We start from the raw sequence: 15,234 nt of genomic DNA on the forward strand, positions 1-15,234 counted from the left end.
TTACAATAACATATGATTTCATCGCGAGGTATTGACCTCTATATGCGACATTTTTCAAAAACTGCATTCGTGTTTACAATACAAACCATAGCTTTTATTACAAATACAAGGTTTAAACAACTTAATAATGATTATCGTTTAGCGATAATCTTAGACTTACAAACTTTACATGTGATAATAACAATACGACTTCCAACATATTTTACATTACAAATCCTCTGATATGCAGTTTTATTTTTGACACAAATATGCATACTCAAGATCTTGCTTAAATTCAACATGTTGCAGCGGAAGCTTTTAGTTATCACCTGAGAATAAACATGCTTAAAACGTCAACATAAAGTTGGTGAGATATAGGTTTAATGCCGGCAGCGTTATAAATATAGACCACAAGATTTCATATATAAACGTTTTAATAAAAATATTCTAAGTTGTTGAGCACTTGATAACCATACTTAACATTTAATCAACGTCGCATATTCCCTTTATTATGAAATCTTACTACACCGTACCAAGTGTAGTTACCGAAACGAAGTACTGTGCAACCGTTGAATACTGGTCGTCCAGTCCGGTTGGGGTTGTCAGGCCCGATAGATTTATCAACAGGATTCGCGTTTACAATACCTCATGTAAATAATAGTTACCAAGTTACAGGGAAGTATTCCAGTGGTACAACTCAACGTAGAATATATATTTTTAATCACTTGTGTCCATAACGTAAATCATAAAATGCATGTATTCTCATCCCGAAATATTTAGAGTTTAAAAGTGGGACTATATACTCACTTTTGCCTTGAAGGTATTTATCACGACTTGGTCTCCGATAGATATCACGAACCTAACCATATATATAATATATCAACATATTTTCTTTTTAAGTAATCGTTATATATATATATATATATATATATATATATATATATATATATATATATATATATATATATATATATATATATATATATATATATATATATATATATATATATACTTTTAATACTTCTAATATTTTCTTAGTCCATAGTTAGCAGTCCGATGTTAGTGGTCCACAATTAGTTGCTTAAATAAAATAAATAAAGACCCCATCGTATTCGTATTGATCAGAATTAATCTTGACCCATGGTACCATGTTGTCAAATGACGTGTTGCGTACATAAAGTACCGTGTTGTCAAATGACGTGTTGCGTACAATCATGAGGTCTTATGATTAATCTTCTCGTGTTGTTTACGGGTGGTCCTGAAATATATAAAATCAAATCATAAGTAAATGTATATGAAATATCATATTAATTAGAAATATATGATTAATTTAATTTTTCTCCAAATATTTTCGTAGCTAAACTAGCTTCGCATACCCGATCTTGTTTTAGTCGTATTTTCTTCATTACAACTCCGTTTTTGTTGGTTCAACTTGCCACTTCCTTGGATCGAGTCAAATTTTAAGAATATGAACTGAAAATACCTTAGGTTGTATTTGAAATCACAGGTTATAGGTCAAACTTTGGTGAAAGTTATGAAAGTGATCATTTTCCATCATAAAAATAACATTTAATGATCATTTTTCTAAAAATACTTACACTTTGAGTTAAACCATGAAATTTTTATGTGTTAACATATTCATAAGAAATATCATTTTTCCAAAATATGAACTTCCAATTCAAAGCTTAAGATGGTTTTTAATTATCCAACCCAAAACAGCCCCCGGTTGCACTCCGACGACGTAGATTCAGTTTTTAAGGTGTTATTTGTAAAACCAAGTTATATATTGTTAAGTTAGCATATCATTATGATATATTACAGGCCTTAAAGTATTTTAAAAGTCAAGTTAGAAGGATCTATTTAGTTTGCGAACAAGTTTGAAATCATTCAAACTATGTTCTTGTTGTTAAAATTTTATACCACAAAATAAGATAGCTATATGAATATGAATTGAATAAGATTATGAATAAGGTTACTACCTCAAGTTACTTGGACAAAGTTACTGTAAGAGATGAGAAAAATCCTAGAATCAAAAGAGTGGTGGAGTTGGATTGAAAGGTTGGAAGTAAACTTGTTTACTTGGAAGGATTTTTGAAGTGTTCTTGAATGGATTTTCTTATGATGATTAAGGGTTGTTTTTGAAGCTAGATCTTCATGGTTATTTGCTGAGATTGTGAAGAACACTTAAGGTTCCTAAGAGTGTGTTTTTGGTTAGAGAAAATGTGTAGTAAAAATGAAAATGGAATGGAGTATAAATAGTGGTGAAAAGATGTATAAATTTGTAATATTGTGCAAAAGTCTTGTAATATGCCAAATTGATTAATCATGCATGCTAAGATCCAAAATTGGCTGACTCATGGCTGCTAATAAAGTGATTGTGATTTGTATATACCAATAGTAAATACGTATAGAAGCTGGGTATGATACGGGTACATATACCCTAGATATACGTATAAAAATCTTGAGAAAACGGAACGAGGATTCAAATATAGCTATCTTTTGTAAATATACTTATATTGTTTTATGTATATAAATCCTTTAAAAGTGATAAAATACATATCTATATGATACATGTATAAGCATTATAAGTTTTAAGTATTTAAGTCGAAGAACGTCACATATAGTTATCGTTTTGAAAACTTAAGTTAGTAGTCTAAAAATATACTTATAACTCATTGTTATTAGTACACAATGAGATGTTAAAACATTCCTAGATCATGTTAAATATATAAAAATACATATATATACACAAACGTATAATTATCGTATGTTATATAGTTCGTGATATCATCGGTCAAATTGGACGGTCAAACGTTGTGTAAAACTCTTTTTAAAAACATAAGTCTCAACAATTTAGATTGCTTATCATGTTGGTAAGGTTTAATTTATGTAAATATTAATCTTATAAGTGTAAAACGATCAGAAAAATCCGGGTCGTTACAACCACCTATATCGAACATAGGCACAAAACAAAAATTCTCTAAAAGAGAATCCGACACACACATCCCTTAACCGAGGGATTTCACCTTGCTCGCCAAACACGTCCCTTATCTCTCAACGAGATTTACCACATTACCACCTCGGTGATAATTTCCAAATCCAAAATCATAAGTACAATTTAACCAAAATTGTACTCTACCACAAATCGACCAAAACTAGGTCCCAACACAAGTTTCGGATCTACCATAAGCATTATCCGAATTCTCACCCTAAGGATCTCCTCGTGCGGGAGTGTAACTCCCCCACTTGGAACTACGTTCCATATCCACAACTCGTACAATGCTACCAAAGGTAGACTTTACCAACAGTTGGGCTCACACGACCCATCACCACATCTTGCTCCAATCTTGGGCACACGAAGGATTTCAATCAATTCTTAAACACTTCGAATGAAAAGTGTACCACAATTACATAAACCATACCCTCGCAATCATCCAATTGCTTTAGTTTGTCAAATTCCACCCGATCACTCATGTACCTAAGGGTTTCACCTCGGTACCCTAAGTACAATGTAACCGCAACACAATCGGAGTCGAACACCACGCTAGTAGGTATAAAAGAGGCACCTAATGTTGCGTCACGTAGAGTCCTTTACCAACATACATTGAGATCCAAAACACTCGATTTCTCGAGTTTCATCCCACCCGTCGAACCTCATGGTTCATCAACTTCAACACGAGAGCAAACACGCTCTAACATCCGAACACCAAAACTCATTTCCATGGCTTGGTAGAAACATTTCCCAAATACTAAGGAATGCTTGGTTACGCCAAGTCTTACGCCCTTCGCCCAACAATCAAAACGTCACCATAGGGTACTTCCATTAGGAACGTCACCCATGACGATAACATGCACAACACGATGCATTTAACATACTCCAACTCAAACGGCACATAATAAATAATCGAAGGACATATTTATTAAAACGAAACATACCTTAACGTCTCCTTGCCGCCCCCGTCCCCGCTAACTCGGGACATTCGGACTTACGATGTCCTTCTTCTTGGCAATTTAAACATATTGTGCCATCACCCTTTGGCACCGGACATTCCCAAGACTTGTGACCCCTCACGCCACAAATGTAACACATAGACGCATTAGAATCTAATATACCCGTCCGTGTACCACCCGTGCTCACACTCGGACCCTTAGTCCTCTTACTTGGAGCACCAAAAGAAACAACCCTTCTCTCACTTGAAGGTTCACCAACCTTCGATCGCGAATACGACTCGAAACCTCTAGCCACGGCGAATAATTCCGCAAACGATTTCGCGTGACCCCGGCTAATTTTACTCTTCAAGTCGTCATTCGAGGTCCGATAAAAATCCCCCATCAACAACCGATCATTCCCCAAATACTCCGGGCAAAAACGAGCCTTCGCCATAAAGGTCGTCTTGAGAGTATTCAAATCCATAGAACCCTGTTGCAAATTTCGCAACTCATTACGCATTTCCGACAAATCGGCTGAAGTTCGGAACTCCTCGAAGAATTCCTTCTTAAACTCGTCCCACAATAACGCCATAAATAGTTCACCACCGACAAGATCAATCTTACCATCCAACCAATCCTTTGCTCTACCCCGCAACAAGCTCGTAGCGAGCCTCGTCCTCTTCTCGGGAGGACATTCAATTGTTCGAAAACACCCTTCGACATCCGAGATCCAAGTTGTGCTTATCAAAGGATTCGGTTCTCCGTCGTACATCAGGGGTTTAGTCCTCATGAAGCTTTTAAGACAACGCTCCATCTCACCACTACCTTGAAGTTCGGAATACTTCCTATCCATTTCTTCTCGAAACGCACTCATTTGCTCCGCAACGGCGGCCGCAACTCTAGCGTTAAACTCCACGTCGTTCGTCTCGATCCCATTTCCCGTTGCCATTCTAAGGAATGCAAAGCGATTAGATCACGAACGTATAAAGCACACACACAATACCGCCCCCATCTTGCTAAACACTCGTCGTACATCACTTGTTGGACACGATTTGCACCCGTAATAAGGTTTGCAAGTCCTTATTACGCACACACGTCGTCTCAACTGTGACGACCCGGAAATTTCTGACAAAATTTAAACTTAATTCAGACACGATAAGCAAAGTCTATTAAACCGAGTCTCAAAATGTTGAAACTATTTTTCATGAATGCATTTAACCTTTGACCACTCCCGACGATTCACGAACAATTATTTATATATATGAGTATTATTTGTAAATAAATAATAATATTAAATCTGTTGATTTAAAAACAAATACTTAGTACCTAAATTATATATATAGACAGTATAAAAAAAAATACATATATTTTATTTTGAATTTATTTAATAAACGATAGTAATACTTATTTGTCAATCATTTGATAGTAAACAAGTTAAAGATGAACTTATGTGATTTTAAAATAAACGGTGATCCGAAAATGAGTTTTATAAATTATAGGCTTAATAATAATATATTTAGAAGTTATTATTAGATAAATTTTACAACTTTAAATGTTTTATTTGAGGTGAGAGGAAATAGTAATTTAATTTTTATTTAATATTTAATGTAACAGCCGTTGAACTATTAAATCATTACAGATAATTGAGATTCATGATTTATAACTGGTTGATTACTGTACGCATATTTGAATTAGAAATGTTACCGTGTTATAATTGATTAATTATATAATATAATATATTATATGAGATACATGTCATATATATCTAGCTACATTTAAATATAAACGGGTGCTTATATGATTAAAGTTAGATTATTAACTATTATTTATATAAATATACAAAACTTAATAGTTTTTGTTAATGGATGATATGCGCCACAAAGTTCAAAAGTGAAATGTGATAATAATGTTACCCACACCAAAAGTAGTGACTTGCAATGATGATGAAATAGCATCATTTACATTATTTCTTGTACAATAATGAAATAGACGTTTTTGGGGATTTACAAAGACACGTATATATTCGTTTGCAATTTAAAAAGATGACTAATTATAAAAGGTGGTTCGGGTCATATATGAGGAAATGTTAAAATCTAATCATGGAGAAAGTATCAAATAATAATGCAAAAGGATAGGTGGTCCATTTGAGTCTCTGTCTCACCAACTCCACTTACAACCTGTGTAATTTTGTTTCCTCTCCCTCTCTATATGTGTACATGTGTGTGTTGTATGTTCTACTATGTGAATAATGTGTTCTTCAGTTCTCAATCGTCACCCATCTATATTCCTAAGCTTCTGTCAATTAAAGACAACTGAAATTCACAGCTAAAATTGTTTTGTCACAGCCTCTATCCGCCATTCATCACCAACACACTCAACCCTATCACAACCACAACAAACCACCATCAAAATTTCAATCGTCTGTTTGTTCTGTCTTGCAGCCCCTTCACCACGAAACCCCATTGAAAAAGCTACTACTGCTATCCTTTTATCCTGTTTGTTCGAACCACAAGATGAGCTACGGTTGCCGCTATGCTCTCCATCTGTTTTCTGTTTACAACGGGTGCAAACCACCACCCTAACACTATCACCATACACATACCAACGATCACCTCACCACAACTTACTTTCTTCTTCTCCTTTGAAAATCATCGAACCACCGTCACATCTAATAAGGAATAAAAATATGATTATCAACGACCTGCAATTCATATATTCTTTTCTCTACTGCTATTGCTACTCGATCACATCGTTAGACCCACCTGATACCCGTTTATTTCTGTTTCAGTGATGAGCACCATCCCCATTAGAAACTTCATGGTTTTTGATATCTGTTTTATCTTTTGTTCGAAAACACACCCCAACCCACCATAATCACTTTCATTATAAACCCTCTACAATCACCAAGAATATATTTAATTCCTGCTAGTGTTCTATCAAATAATATTACAGAAATTATAAAGGGATTAAAGGAAGTAAGAGAAATAATAATGAATCGATTACATACTTGATTAATTAATGAAATGATTTTAGTATCAATTGATGATCTGATGCAGACTCTGTAATTACACTAAAGTGTTTATCGATTCCTCCCTAATCTCAACGGACATCCATCAAACACCACTTGTTTAAGATTGATGCTCCTCTGCACGCAATTTGTTGTATCTACTTTCTTCTACGTCTGATGGATTGATTGATTAAAGAATGAAGACCTAGATCGATTGATTTTGCTGCTTTATCTTTTTAGGGCTGGACGAATGTTCTCACACACACCAGCAATCGATTTAATTTTTTTTTCTTCACACATCTTGGGCCGTAGCTATTGTTGTTGGGCTGAGGTTCATTGTTGGACTCCATGATCCATTAATAAATTTTGGGTGTCGATTGTGTTGAAGGAAATGAAAACAGAAATACGTATTAAATATATATAAAATATGAATAATAATAATAGAAAAACAAATACAGATGGATGGTTGGTTAGTGGCATGTGTTGGGTGTTCGAAAGATCACGGGTTCGAGCCTCGTATGGGGCAATCTTTTTGGAAAAGGCTTTAAAGAGGGTATATTTTCTTAATTTCATTTTTATTATTAATAATTAATATGATTATTATTAATGTTATTTGTATTATAAATATAATTATTATTATTATTATTATTATTATTATTATTATTATTATTATTATTATTATTATTATTATTATTATTATTATTATTATTGTTATCATTATATTCATTATTATTGTTAGAATTTGTATTATAATTAGGATTATAGTTGGTGTTACAAGTATCATAAATGTTGTTATTATTATTATTATAAGTATGATATTATTATTAAATTTAAAAACTATAATATTATTATCATGGATAGGTTTATTAATATTATTAGTATGAAAATAATACAAATTATCATTTTCATAAATATTAATATCGGTATCACTTTATAAATATTAGTATTATTATTATAATTAAAATTTGTAATATCATTATTATCATTATAATTGTTATATGAACCATCTTAATATTATCATTTTTATTATTATTAAGATTATCATTATTAGTACCATTATGATTAAAACTTATTATCACTACTAATAATTTATTTAAAGTTATTGTTAAAATAAAAAGTATTATGATTATTAATAATATCAGTATCATTATTAAAAGTATATTGTATATAAAAACAGAAGTTTAAAAATATTATTATTAAAATTATAAGTATATATTAACTATATTAACAAATTATTTTAGAAATATTCATATATAACAATTTAGGTATCTTTAATATAATATTAGACAGATATACATATATATTAAAATATTAATATAATTATATAAATAATAATCATTTGAATGTATATACAACTTAAAATATATATATATATATATATATATATATATATATATATATATATATATATATATATATATATATTTTATTAAGATAAAAATGGTATAACTAATAAGTTATATATATACTCATTTGATTACGATTACATATATTAATGAATACACAAATGATATAGGTTCGTGAATCCGAGGCCAACCCTGCATTATTCAGTTGTTCAATATCGTCATATGTATTTTTACTACAAAATACAGTACTGTGAGTTTCATTAATCCCTTTTTAAATGCTTTTGCAATATATATTTTTGGGACTGAGAATGCATGCGTTTTTTTAAATGTTTTACGAAATAGACACAAGTAATCGAAACTACATTATATGGTTGAATGATCGAAATCGAATATGCCCCCTTTTTATTAAGTCTGGTAATCTAAGAATTAGGGAACAGACACCCTAATTGACGCGAACTCTAAAGATAGATCTATCGGGCCCAACAAGCCCCATCCAAAGTACCGGATGCTTTAGTACTTCGAAATTTATATCATGTCCGAAGGAGGATCCCGGAATGATGAGGATATTCTTATATGCATATTGTGAATGTCGGTTACCAGGTGTTCAATCCATATGAATGATTTTTATCTCTATGCATGGGATGTATATTTATGAGAAATGAAAATCTTGTGGTCTATTAAAATGATGGAAATGTTTATTTATGTTAAACTAATGAACTCACCAACCTTTTGGTTGACACTTTAAAGCATGTTTAATCTCAGGTGTGAAAGAAGTCTTCCGCTGTGCAATTGCTTATTTTAAAGATATTAATTGGAATCATTCATGACATATTTCAAAAGACGTTGCATTCGAGTCGCTGAGTTCATCAAGATTATTATTAAGTCAATTATAGTTGGATGTATTATGAAATGGTATGCATGTCGTCAACTTTCAATGAAATGAAAGTTTGTCTTTTAAAAACGAATGCAATGCTTGTAAAATGTATCATATAGAGGTCAAGTACCTCGCGATGTAATCAATTATTGTGATTCATTTATAATTGATGTGGACTTCGTCCGAATGGATTAGGACGGGTCTTCACAGTTGGTATCAGAGTGGTGATCTTAACGAACCTGGTCTTGCATTAGTATGTCTAACTGATAGTCGTTAGGATGCATTAGTGAGTCTGGACTTCGACCGTGTCTGCATGTCAAAAGTTTTGCTTATCATTTCTAGTCGGAAATCATCTGCTTATCATCCTTAGGAAATTACCTACTTATCACTCTTAGTCTTGACACATTTTACTGCATTGATTGCATGGACAGTGTATAGATAAATTCATATCTTAGCATAGCTGTTATTGTTACCTTTGCCTGACAGCTTCTGTAGGTTCCTCCGTAACTTATGGGATTTTAGTATTATATATGCATATGTAAATTATGTATTGCAGGGTACTAATCTACATCCTATAATCTATTTCTTATCAAAAATCCTTCATTTGATCGTACGAGATGAATCCCTCAACCAGTTCGAATTCCTCGGATTCCGACAACTATTCCGACATGGATGTTCATCTAAGCTCCGAAACCAGCGTCACCAGAATGGATAAACCAATCATCAAATCTCAATACATCTGATGGGTTCGTAGTCGACTTAATCAATGGAGACAAGAAGAAGGAAATTCCTTCCACCAACCGAATTCACCTCTTGACAAAGAACCCGAAGCACTTACGGCGAACCAGTCCGAAATACCATTTTCACCCTCATTTCCCGAATATCTCGCCACGATTATATTCTATTACAATTCTAAACCTTATTCATTCGCTCGTTCCGACCGACAATCATCCCGGAATAATAGAAGAAGTCAACAAACTTCGCGCTCGAGAAATAAAATTGGAGAATATGGTGCAAAATGTACCAGCTTCAGCAACATCACCGACACCAAAAGTACCATCAGTAACAGCACCAGTACCATCAACAATCCATGCCTCAACATCTCATTCTGTACTTCGAGTATAATCATCGTTCTACATGACGTTCTACATCATTTATCTTCGTTCGACATGGCGATTATGTAATCTCTAATGTTTTAGAGATTATATATATACTCCTGTTCTAACGGTAAACCAAATGAGTTTAATATCATATTGACTCATTAAATCTATGATTACATCTGAAGAAAATATATAGGTATATATATTTTTCATAAAGATTGTAATTAAAATTTCTTTCGTACAAACTGTTAATGGTGAAAATATTTTAACGGGTAGGTAATACCCGAAGAATATACATATTTCAAATTAATAAGTTACACTGTACATTCTTCGAATCTAATTCAACAGTCGTTTACTATCCTACTTACGTCCACCGATATACAAATCCGTTCACCACAGAATAACCATATTCATACAAATTCATATTTAGATTTTGATTTATCAAAAATCAAGTGGCATAATGAAGGAAACATTTGACAAAATAAAATTTGTTAGAAACAAACAAATTAACAATGAGAAATTTTGTTAAGAATTCACGCTAACTGTTCCTAACTAATTGACCCCAGCTAACTGATTACACTATATTTATCGCAATTTAATTATCGCAATTTACATTCTCGTAACTTTATTTATCGTCATTTAATTTCTGTTATTTATTTTATGCACTTTAAATATCGGGACACGTATACAAGGTTTTGACATATCATATCGACCCATCTATATATATATATATATATATATATATATATATATATATATATATATATATATATATATATATATATATATATATATATATATATAGTTTGAGTTGTGATCGAGTCTAAGACAGGTACACGGGTCACGATACGTATTAATTAATTCGAATATTATATATTAAATTATATATGAATTATTGGAATGTTAACTGTGGATTATCGACTGTGGACTAATGACATTGGATAATTAAAAATGAATTAAAATATTGATTATAATATATGAAACTAAATAATTCTTCAAGTTTGCCACTTGATTTCATCTTAAACCTCAATTGTATCTTGACGATTACAATCTGCGTTCAAACCTTCCATGATTCTTGAAAACACCTCAATCGATAGGATGAATCAACCGCACTTCATCTACGGAAGGAAAGATTTATGCATATAGTTTTACACCTGAGAAACTCTCGGCAACTGAGTAAAAGTTTAACACGTAGCCGTGTCAGATTCTTTGGCATTTATTAGCAAAAATAACTTCACAATCCCTTTTCAAGGTAGTAAATTTTATCACAGCTCCAACAAGTCAACTTCGACTTTTTACTCGGTTTAGCTTATTATAACACTGATATAAAAGTTGCCTTTCGTCATCAATACCGGAAAACCGTTTATATCTCACTACATTAGCAGTAAACGTACCAGCAACCTCGTTGCTTCTTGGCTTAAATCTCTCTGACAAATCATTATATTTATTCATTGAAACCCTATCATATAGTCATCCGTATCTTGTAACGAGAACTGCCATAACAATTACCAGGAATCAGCAATCAGTACTTTGAAAACTCACAGCATATCTACATCAACAGTTATATGTATGACATTTATCTCTTAGAATTAGGATCTCTCATTCTGAAATTCTGAAAAGCACTCAGTCACAAACCAATACTCTGAATGTTGAAAAAAAAACTGAATGAAGCAGCAGAAACCATAGACAACCGTAAACGACCTTAATCATTGGAAGTTTGATGATAAAGAATATTATGTTGGAAAAGCTCAGAAAAGTTGGAACTGGAAAACGGATTGAGCTAACCACGAAGGAGACCAAGGATAAATACAAGGACCATACCATATATTCAAAGAATCCAGGTAATTCTGGATCCGATGAAATCTTTAGAGAATATCTTGCTCCGAGGTCATGTTAAAATCTTGCGGAAAATTTTTCTTCAGCAACCTTCGAACTTAGAAATTCCATAATATCATCATCAATATCTTCGATATTTCTGAGGATATTTTCATAAATATTCTCGTCAGAAATTATATACCTCTTTGTGCTTCCTGTGTATCATTATATTGGAAACATTCAATAGAAAATTTAGTACCGAAAAGCAGATTATGCGAAACTATGAAGAAAGCCGTGGACAAATCACAAAGAATAAGTTTGACTTCAAAGAATCCAAATGATTCAATGTCTGCTAAGGTCTTTAGTGAATATCTTGCTCATTACTCTAAACCCTTGCAGAAAATAGTTTCTATCATCCTCTGATCTTAGATATTCTGAGATATTATCGTATCTTTCATTATAAATATCCTCCATATTTCTGGAAATATTATTATAACTATTCTTATCTGAAATCATTAATCTCTTCGTACTATCAGTGTTACATCATATAGAAACTGTTAGTTTCTATATTCTGTAAATTTTCGAGCTTAAAATATGAAAGTTATTGAAGTAATGTTGGGAACTGATGCATGAGTTAGTATAATATAATGACACTTGATCAACGTGATTATATTACAATAAGTCATGCTAAGTTTCTAAATGGAGTGTGATGATTCACAGATCATAACGTCATCATGTGCCATGTTACACGACTCTTACGTTCTGTCTAATCTATAAACATATCAAGAACATATTTTTCTTGATAGTCCTATCTTTCCTTGAATTCTGGTAATTTGACAAGTCAAATTGTGCTATTACCATTTCATTCTTAGAACATTAACAATGTTCATTCTGAAACTTATATCTGCGAATTCTGGACCATTACAAGAGATGCCCAATCGCGAGAAGAAGAAACGAAAGGACAAAGCTCCGAAATATAAATTTGAGTATAAATTGCAGCAAATAGGGAGAGAGTATTAACTGGGGATAACAATGATTATAGAAAACAGAAGCAAGGACTTCAAAATATAAAGGAGAAAATAAAGCTGATAATAACACATAAATTACAAACCGTGTATATCAATGTTTATCGCAACATAAAGACACGGGAAAATTAAAAGCACTATAACTCCAAGTACGAAGTAGAAGAAAGCAGATTCCTCAGGTGGAAGTTGGAAAAGGAGAATGATTGTTGAGATAGTAAGGATAAGGACAAGAATCAGAACTGGATTAAGCATTTTCACAGCCTTTTGAGTTTGGGAATTTAGTATAGGAGTGATAAAGACAATGCAACGGAAGAAGTTCATTTATAGTGAGAATACCAGACAAAGTAATCGAGACAGATGACCGCATTTAATTATAGAGATCTTAATTTCCATAAATCCTGAAGAATCAGATCTTATAGATTTCCAAGATTTTCTTTAAATCCCTTGAATTCCGGAATTCAACCAAGACAATGTCAAAAGTTAAAACGAAAATTTATTCATTTCACTCTTTTGTGATAGCTCCATTCGTGCTCTTCGAATAATCGAATTATTTTATCTGTATTATTCAATCATGATAAAACTCTATTTATCAGCTCATATTCGTCAGGAAAACATATTTATTGTTAGCCATGACGACCTCACTCAAATTTCGGGACGAAATTTCTTTAACGGGTAGGTACTGTGACGACCCGGAAATTTCTGACAAAATTTAAACTTAAATCAGACACGATAAGCAAAGTCTATTAAACCGAGTCTCAAAATGTTGAAACTATTTTTCATGAATGCATTTAACCTTTGACCACTCCCGACGATTCACGAACAATTATTTATATATATGAGTATTATTTGTAAATAAATAATAATATTAAATCTGTTGATTTAAAAACAAATACTTAGTACCTAAATTATATATATAGACGGTATAAAAAAATACATATATTTTATTTCGAATTTATTTAATAAACGATAGTAATACTTATTTGTCAATCATTTGATAGTAAACAAGTTAAAGACGAACTTATGTGATTTTAAAATAAACGGTGATCCGAAAATGAGTTTTATAAATTATAGGCTTAATAATAATATATTTAGAAGTTATTAGATAAATTTTACAACTTTAAATGTTTTATTTGAGGTGAGAGGAAATAGTAATTTAATTTTTATTTAATATTTAATGTAACAGCTGTTGAACTATTAAATCATTACAGATAATTGAGATTCATGATTTATAACTGGTTGATTACTGTACGCATATTTGAATTAGAAATGTTACCGTGTTATAATTGATTAATTATATAATATAATATATTATATGAGATACATGTATTATATATCTAGCTACATTTAAATATAAATGGGTGCTTATATGATTAAAGTTAGATTATTAACTATTATTTATATACATATACAAAACTTAATAGTTTTTGTTAATTGATGATATGAGCCACAAAGTTCAAAAGTGAAATGTGATAATAATGTTACCCACACCAAAAGTAGTGACTTGCAACGATGACGAAATAACATCATTTACATTATTTCTTGTACAATAATGAAATAGACGTTTTTGGGGATTTACAAAGACACGTATATATTCGTTTGCAATTTAAAAAGAGGACTAATTATAAAAGGTCGTTCGGGTCATATATGAGGAAATGTTAAAATCTAATCATGGAGAAAGTATCAAATAATAATGCAAAAGGATAGGTGGTCCATTTGAGTCTTTGTCTCACCAACTCCACTTACAACCTGTGTAATTTTGTTTCCTCTCCCTCTCTATATGTGTACATGTGTGTGTTGTGTGTTCTACTATGTGAATAATGTGTTCTTCAGTTCTCAATCGTCACCCATCTATATTCCTAAGCTTCTGTCAATTAAAGACAACTGAAATTCACAGCTAAAATTGTTTTGTCACAGCCTCTATCCGCCATTCATCACCACCACACTCAACCCTATCACAACCACAACAAACCACCATCAAATTTTCAATCGTCTGTTTGTTCTGTCTTGCAGCCCCTTCACCACGAAACCTCATTGAAAAAGCTACTACTGCTATCCTTTTATCCTGTTTGTTCGAACCACAAGATGAGCTACGGTTGCCGCTATGCTCTCCATCTGTTTTCTGTTTACAACGGGTGCAAACCACCACCCTAACACCATC

Source organism: Rutidosis leptorrhynchoides, chromosome 3 (genome assembly GCF_046630445.1).
Source record: "Rutidosis leptorrhynchoides isolate AG116_Rl617_1_P2 chromosome 3, CSIRO_AGI_Rlap_v1, whole genome shotgun sequence".
NCBI classification, from domain to species: Eukaryota; Viridiplantae; Streptophyta; class Magnoliopsida; order Asterales; family Asteraceae; genus Rutidosis; species Rutidosis leptorrhynchoides.